General features: G+C 35.5%; 1 pseudogene; it reads right to left on the reverse strand.

Moving 5' to 3' along the window:
* Positions 1–322: 322 nt before the first annotated feature.
* On the reverse strand, positions 323–6,027 carry LOC116550059 (annotated as a pseudogene).
* Between the last annotated feature and the right edge of the window lie 1,489 nt (positions 6,028–7,516).

The raw sequence follows: 7,516 nt of genomic DNA on the forward strand, positions 1-7,516 counted from the left end.
CCAGTTCTAGTCATAGAGTATCGTTCCAGATTCAGTTAAGAATTTGCTGGAGAACAGAAACTCCCAGCTGACAATCTGTGCATTGCTCAGCTATATCTTCTCATCAGCAGACCAGCATTTTCTACTAGAGCTCAGCATCTGCATTATTCACTCACATAAATGTTTAGGATGGGTGATGGACAGGAAAGACAGGAAATGGAAGGACACAAGGCAAAGGTCATACAGGAGCACTAAATTGGAATGGGGGTAATTTGCCAAGTATAAAATTAAGACCTACATTAAGACCACTTCTATGCAGATGATCAGTTAGAGGGCTCAATGGCTACACCAGGTGCCTACACTGGAGCTTCCTTGGCACAAGATCCCCATCCAAGGCACAGCTGCACTTCTGCACCCTAATGTCATGCAGGCTGACCACCTGGGGCCTGGTCCTTCCTCCTTCCTTGATGCGGATGATCATGGGCAGCAAGGCAGTCTTTGAGGCCATGCATTGTCTTGGCCCCAGAAACAGACACTTAAAGGTCAGGGCCTCCAGGAGCTGCTGGCAGGTGCCCACACACTTGTAAGCCAGGAAGCCTGGGGGCTCCAGCACCCAGATCTTCATCCCCTGCAGGTCACTGTACATCTCCTGGTAGCAGCAGTGGCAGCCCTCAGTCACTGGTGCTTCAGGGTGAGAGTCGCCCTGAGCCACATAGTCCCTGAAGTTCAGGGTGTGCAGCTCCAGCTGGGGTTCCCCACTCCCGTTGGCACCCCCTGCGAGCCCAAGTGGACCACCTGTGGGGGCCAGACGACAGTGGGCCCAGATATTCCCTCTGTGCCGACACTTGTAGCAGCAATGGCTCAGACTCCAAATCTTCACCAATACCCTGATATTGTCACTTCCCTTCCAGGATGCTACTAAAACTGTCTCATTATTTTTCTCTGCCTTCATATGGTATGAATACACACAGGTTTATCATATCCACATGATATATATATATACACACACACACACACATGTGTATGTATATATATTGTGTATATATATACACACACACACACATGTGTATGTATATATATTGTGTATATATATACACACACACACACATGTGTATGTATATATATTGTGTATATATATACACAAATACACATGTATATACATGTGTATATATACACATATATGTAAATTTGTGTATATATATTTATATACACAAGTATTCGCACAAGTTATATATATATATAATTATATATATATTTGTGTGGATATTATATATATATACACACACACACAAACACACACATACACAAATTTAGTGAGCCATTGTTTGATGAAAGTTTGGTTTTGAACATCAAAGTTTTCGACACTTGTCACTTGTGCCATCTTTAAGTTGAACAATAATTTTCTAAGTTAGGGTTTCTAGAAACCCACTTCATATCATCAACCTACTAAACTCTAACACAGAAACACATTCAATAATAGCTAATTTTACATTTTAAATAACTTAGTATAATTGGATTGTTTGTAACACAAAGGATAAATGCTTGAGGGGATGGTACCCCATTCTCTATGATGTGCTTGTTTCACATTGCATGCCTGTGTCAAAACATCCCATTTACCCCATAAATATATACACCTAGTCTGTACCCACAATAATTAAAAACAAAATTTTTAAAGATTTTAAAAACACACTTAAAAATATAAAGTCCTTATAACATCTTGTAAGAATGTATGAAATCCATAAACCCAAATACAATATAAAGCTATATTAAAAATATTCCCTCTTGGGGTTTATATTTACCATTACAATGCACATTTTAAATGTTCAATTTGAGTATTGTTTTTAATTAGAAAATTTTGGTGTAGAGTGGTAGCTCTTAACATTATAAGTCAAAGTTGACCTTAATAATAAATTTTAGATGCTTATCTGAACATGATGTTGCTACCGCTCATTTACCTATATTTATATCTTGAGAGCTATAGTCATTATTTATTTATTTATTATTTGGCTAAGAATTGATTTAGTGTGTACCATGGGTCCTCATGGCGCTGTACATTGTGGACACAAAGCAAATAAGACTTGGTTTCTACCCTCAATCAGCTTACGCTCCATGGAGGAAAGCAGCTCAGTAATTAACAGTGTTTGAATTGTGTTGACTGCTAAGATGGAGCTACTTATGGGGCTCTATAACATACATGATGCATTTATCCAGTCTGAGACATGACAAAATCTTCCCAAATAAGATGAAATGAGAAGTGAGTTCTGAAAGATTAGTAGTAATTACACAAGAGTTCAAGAATTTAGTTAGACCGAGCTTCTCAAGGCTTAACGTACATAGGAAGTACCTAGGAATTTTGTTAAAATGCAGCTTTTCAGTCAGTAAGTATGAGGCAAGGACTAAGACTCTGACTTCCAACAAACCCTCAGATGATGTCAGCAATTCTGGTCTTGGAAACACTTTAAATAGCAAGAGGCTGGAGGGAAGGTTCTTAAGATAATTTGCCATAAAACCTCAATTCTTGAAATTTCCCAGCAGCCATATTTTAGTATTTATCCTTTTTTAAATTGGAGTATAGCTTATTTATAGTAAAGTGCACAAATATTAAGTGCAATGAATTTTTGTGCAGAACTCCCCTCCACACACACACAGAGGGGGAAAGAGACAGATAGAGACAGACAGAGAGAGAGAGAGAGAGAGAGAGAGAAAGAGAGACATCCCAATTTACCCACTATCTAGATAAAGAACATTTTCAGCATGTTGTATCAGTTTTCTAAGGTCCCCAAACAGTTAATAATTCCACAAATGTAACCACTATTTTGTTCTCTATCAAAATAGATTAGTTTTACCTGTTTTGAACTTCACATAGATGGATGTGCACAGTATACATTATTTTGTGTTTGAGGTTTACTCAACACATCTGTGAGATTCATCAATGTTGTGTTTAACAGTAGCCTACAATTATTCACTGCTGTGCAAAAGCAAATTTGTATTGACTGTATATTTCAGATACTAAAATACATTCCTACCAAATATACTACAATGTTTATCCATTCCCTTCTTGATGGACATTTGATTGATGCTAATATCAAGTTATTAGGAATAAAGCTTCCATGAACACCACTGTGTTTATCTTTTGGTAGACATGAGTGCTTATTTCTGCTGCAATAGTTCAGTTGCCGAGTCATAGAGTAAGCATACATTTTGCTATGTAAACACTGACAGAAAGTTCTCCAAAATGGTTGTACGTTTTATATTCCCACCAGAAATGGATGAAACTTCTAGTTATTCCACATCTGAGCCAACAGTTGGTATTGTTTTTCCTTTGTTTTTAGCCAAGTTGAAGGGGTAGATACTATTCCACCTAAATTTTAATTTGAACTTTTCTGATTACTATTAATATTGAGCTTTTTTGTTTATGCAAACCTGCATCAATACAAACTATAGACAAAAATCTATAAGAAAAAACTAATAACGATCAAGCAAAAGCCATTTTCAACAAAAAATACATTCAAATAATACAGAATTAGAGAAAAAGCAATAGCAGCAAGGGAATGCTGTAATTGACTAAAGGCTATGCTGATGATACACTAATAATAACGTTATTCTGCTAGAAAATTTCAAGAATCTCAACTATCTGAAGGGATGTGCCAGTAATAATCTTATAATATTGTCAAGCCAGGCATCTTAACAAAATGCTGCATTAAGGCCTTTAGAAAATATTTCTAACAGGGTAATCTTGATTTGTGAGTGGAAAATATTAATAAGCCTTAATAACTCAATAGTCTTCAAAATAGTGAAGAGCTCCTTCATGTCAGTCCTTGGAAGATGCTGGTCTAAGGGCTGGCTCCCAAAAGGAAAACTACTGGGATATTTTCTCAAAGGATATATTTATTAATGTGCTTTCAATATCTATATAAATACTCCCTTTGGAAAAAAAACTCAAGTTATCCAATAATAATATATGTTTAGAACATATTAGCTATTTATATCCCAAATACACTATTATGACACAGTTTTATATTCAAGGAGTTTATTCAAAACATGGTACAAAGAAAATAATAATAAGTATACTCTCAGCTACTACGCACTAGTTCTTACTGTCTAACAGATCCTGGGAAGGTCTTATTCAATGAGAAATACACAAGAAATGTACCCGCCTATGTGTTATTCTCTTGAGAGGCTAGTTTTTCCAAAAGCTACGAAAGTATTAACTATACATTTGAATAAGAAATTTTTTACTCATTGAATTATTTTCTTAATAGTGCTACAAGCGTCATAGCTTGTCATTTAACAAAGACAGCTGGACATTATTTTACATTTGATTTAAAACTGCTAAAATTGAGGCAAATGAAAATTTTACTTAAAAGAAAAATAAGCTCAACAACCTTTTAAATAAGTCATATTGAAGTACCCAAAAGTTTCTTAATGAGCTTCAAAAGAGTTGTCTAAAGTGAATTGCAATACTTTCAGGAGCAAGAAATAGACCCATGTGAGCCAAACTCCTAGTTTCAGGGTCTGCCCTGGCTAGTGTTCCTAAAGCCAAATGTAAATATCAAATCAAAATCCATTTTCATTATCCCCAGGAGATAATCCCTGACAACAGCCTAGCATTACTATCTTTTGCTCCCTGAAGACTCAATATCTCCCAATGAATAGTGTGTTTAAATTAGCTATTTACAATCAGAATTTTTTTTTTTTTTTTTTTTTACAAGGTCCATGACCACAGCAGAGAAAGAATAGCAAAGGGCCTCTGGTCCAAAAGATATCCTGTATATTCTATTTTAACATATTATCTATGTACTATTAGACTATACCTTAAGAGAATATACTATTTAGAGAAAATTGAAAAGCTAGATAGGAGGTTTTTGGGGGCTTGCCTTTTAAAATCTAGCACTAACTAGATTGGAAGATATTTACTTAGAGAGAAAAAAAAACATAAACTTTTGATCTAACCCATTTTGTAAAATTGTAGGTACTAGAGAAAGACAATGTAGGTTTGGATGAAACTGGGCTATCTGACAAGGTGCCCTATGGTTCTCTAGACAAAAGACATAGGGAATTTTGTTTTGTTTTACTTATGCAGTCTGAAATGTCTTTAGAAAATCCCTTTTTCTGGCATCAGCAGATGTCCAGCTAGTCATGATTGGCTCCACAGGAACTGCTGGAAGCAGGAAAACCTTTCCAATAACTTAGCTCCTTCAACTTTCCGAGTCCTATGGGGATGTAGCCCTGAGTATCATGCTGATGATGGACATAGAGAATCTCAGGAAAATAAAGAAGTCAAAAAAAGAGTTCAGATATTTGGATTCTAGCCTGGAAGACCCAAGCAGAAAATGAGAGAGCACAAAATGTGGGCTCTATATGTGTCACATCAACTTCCTCTGCACAACGAGGCATAAGAGAGAGCAGTGGCAACCTCATAAAGACGTGTATCCAGTAGCCCTGGATAACATGCACTGCATACGAACTATTGGCTTGTTTGACAAAGAGGATACTCTTATCAAGGAAACCCAGAAAAAGCCAGACACATAGCAAAAGAAGGCTAAGACTAGGACAGCAGAAACCATCTAAAGAGTAATAAGGTATTATTTATTTGTTTGTTTTAACTACACAGAAGTAAATTTACTATGCGATTTTTTAAGCTTCAGGATGCCTCACCAGGTGAGTGCTGAGAATTTTGGGGAGTAATTGCAAGTTTTATGTGGACAGAAAAGGCCAGGATACCATTAGGAAGTATTTCTCTATTGGTATTTCCAGTTAATGGCCCAAGAGATCACCAAAGAAAAGGATTCGAATTTGTAGTACTTTGTGATTTATTTCCTCATTCTAAATGAATATCCATTTTTGTAACTGATTTTTGCCTCCGCATTTTTGTATTTCTTTGTAGATAATCTACTATTGCATAAGCTTCAAATGCAAAACTAGGATCAGTTTTTAATTTTGTGTCTTGCTCATAATTTCATACAGCCAAACTCTTTCTTGAGGGTTTAAACACATACATCCTGTGAACATATAGTCCATGAAACATCTGTAATATTTGCTCATCATGTTAGAGTGATTACCTTAGAAAGACCCCTTTCAGAGACAAGGTCATTAATCAGAAGAGATTCTCCAACATGAGACCACCTTTGAATAGTTCTCATCACACAAATGCTGTTAATCAGTCTCTTCCCAATACATAGATATTGAGAAATAAAAAAGAATTTGTTCATTGTGTATATTATATGGGAGACACTACTCTAATAGGCAGCAGCTGAGGCCATCCAAGTCATTGACATTTGACCTAAACGAAGACTGTGGGGTGGATGCGGAATTCATAGGTCCCTGGCTCTTATTGATGTTGGGAGACCACATGGCAAAGCAGAGTTTTAAAAAAATTATAAGGAAAATCACTAGATCTGTGCCAATAAACTATTGAAAAAAGAGTTCAGAAGCTTACCGGTGTAATTAATTTGTAACAAGATATACTGAGGAATTGTAATATTTTTATTTTGGGGAACATTTTTAGAACCCTAGGGATTTTTTTTCCCATAATAACTAGTTGGAAGTTTAATTATGGAAATAGCTCAATTATGTAAACAAATACTGCATTCTTGCTTTCAGTTTATTTAGAAGTTAAGAAAACTGTTAAGTTATGTGTTTCCAGAGCGCTTTATGATATAGGGGTAGAAAGTGGGTAATGTAGGCTGCCTTTGAGGATAAAACCATTGATATTTAGACCCTTCATATTAGTATAAGGATGATTTTTAGAGCTTTAATTACAATACTACTAAACATACAGAGTAATTTTTAATTCTTCCGAAAGCAAGCATTCCATGTCCTTATGTGCTCCTTCAACATTGTAAAATAATATAAAATGTATTTTCTTTGGAAGAAGGTACAGCGAGATAAGAACAAATCTCCCAACTAGGGAGCTCACTTATTTATACATTCAGAACCTAGAAGGTACTCAATAAAATGCTTGTTGAATGATTGAAAATTTCAACTACCAGATACTGTCACCTAGATATAAAGGGTTCATATTTAAATGACCTAACATTAATCAAGATTTGAATAATGGCTAATACCTGCCTATGAATAAGAGACTAATTTTTAAGATGAGCCTTTCAGACTATTAAGAATTTTTAGATTTCAGGAGGGTTTTAAAATATCTCTTTTCATTCCTAATTGCAGGTATAGTGATAGTCCCTGTTATGTGGCAATGCCCTCTAAATGTTGGTTGAATTTAGGAATAAATTGAGGCATTTTATGAGTTCCTCCATTTGTCTGAAGTTACTTTGCTCATGTTTAGGTTGGCAATATATTTGATTAATGACATGGATTGTCATCAGCATGAAGAAAAAAAGATCTTTGATGACTACTAAGCATGAGATCCTCAAGAAAAATAAAAAGAATAAACTACATAAGAAGTAGAGGAAATTTTGTCATCTCAGGATGGACATAACCTATAGTCATTATATGGCCAAAGATAGAAATAATAAGCAGGCTAGTAATAAGCATGGCCAGTAAAAAGGACAAAGAAGGAATTTGAGGTTGT

This window comes from Sapajus apella, unplaced genomic scaffold, assembly GCF_009761245.1.
Source record: "Sapajus apella isolate SASKATOON/1434 unplaced genomic scaffold, GSC_monkey_1.0 scaffold7, whole genome shotgun sequence".
Lineage (NCBI taxonomy): Eukaryota > Metazoa > Chordata > Mammalia > Primates > Cebidae > Sapajus > Sapajus apella.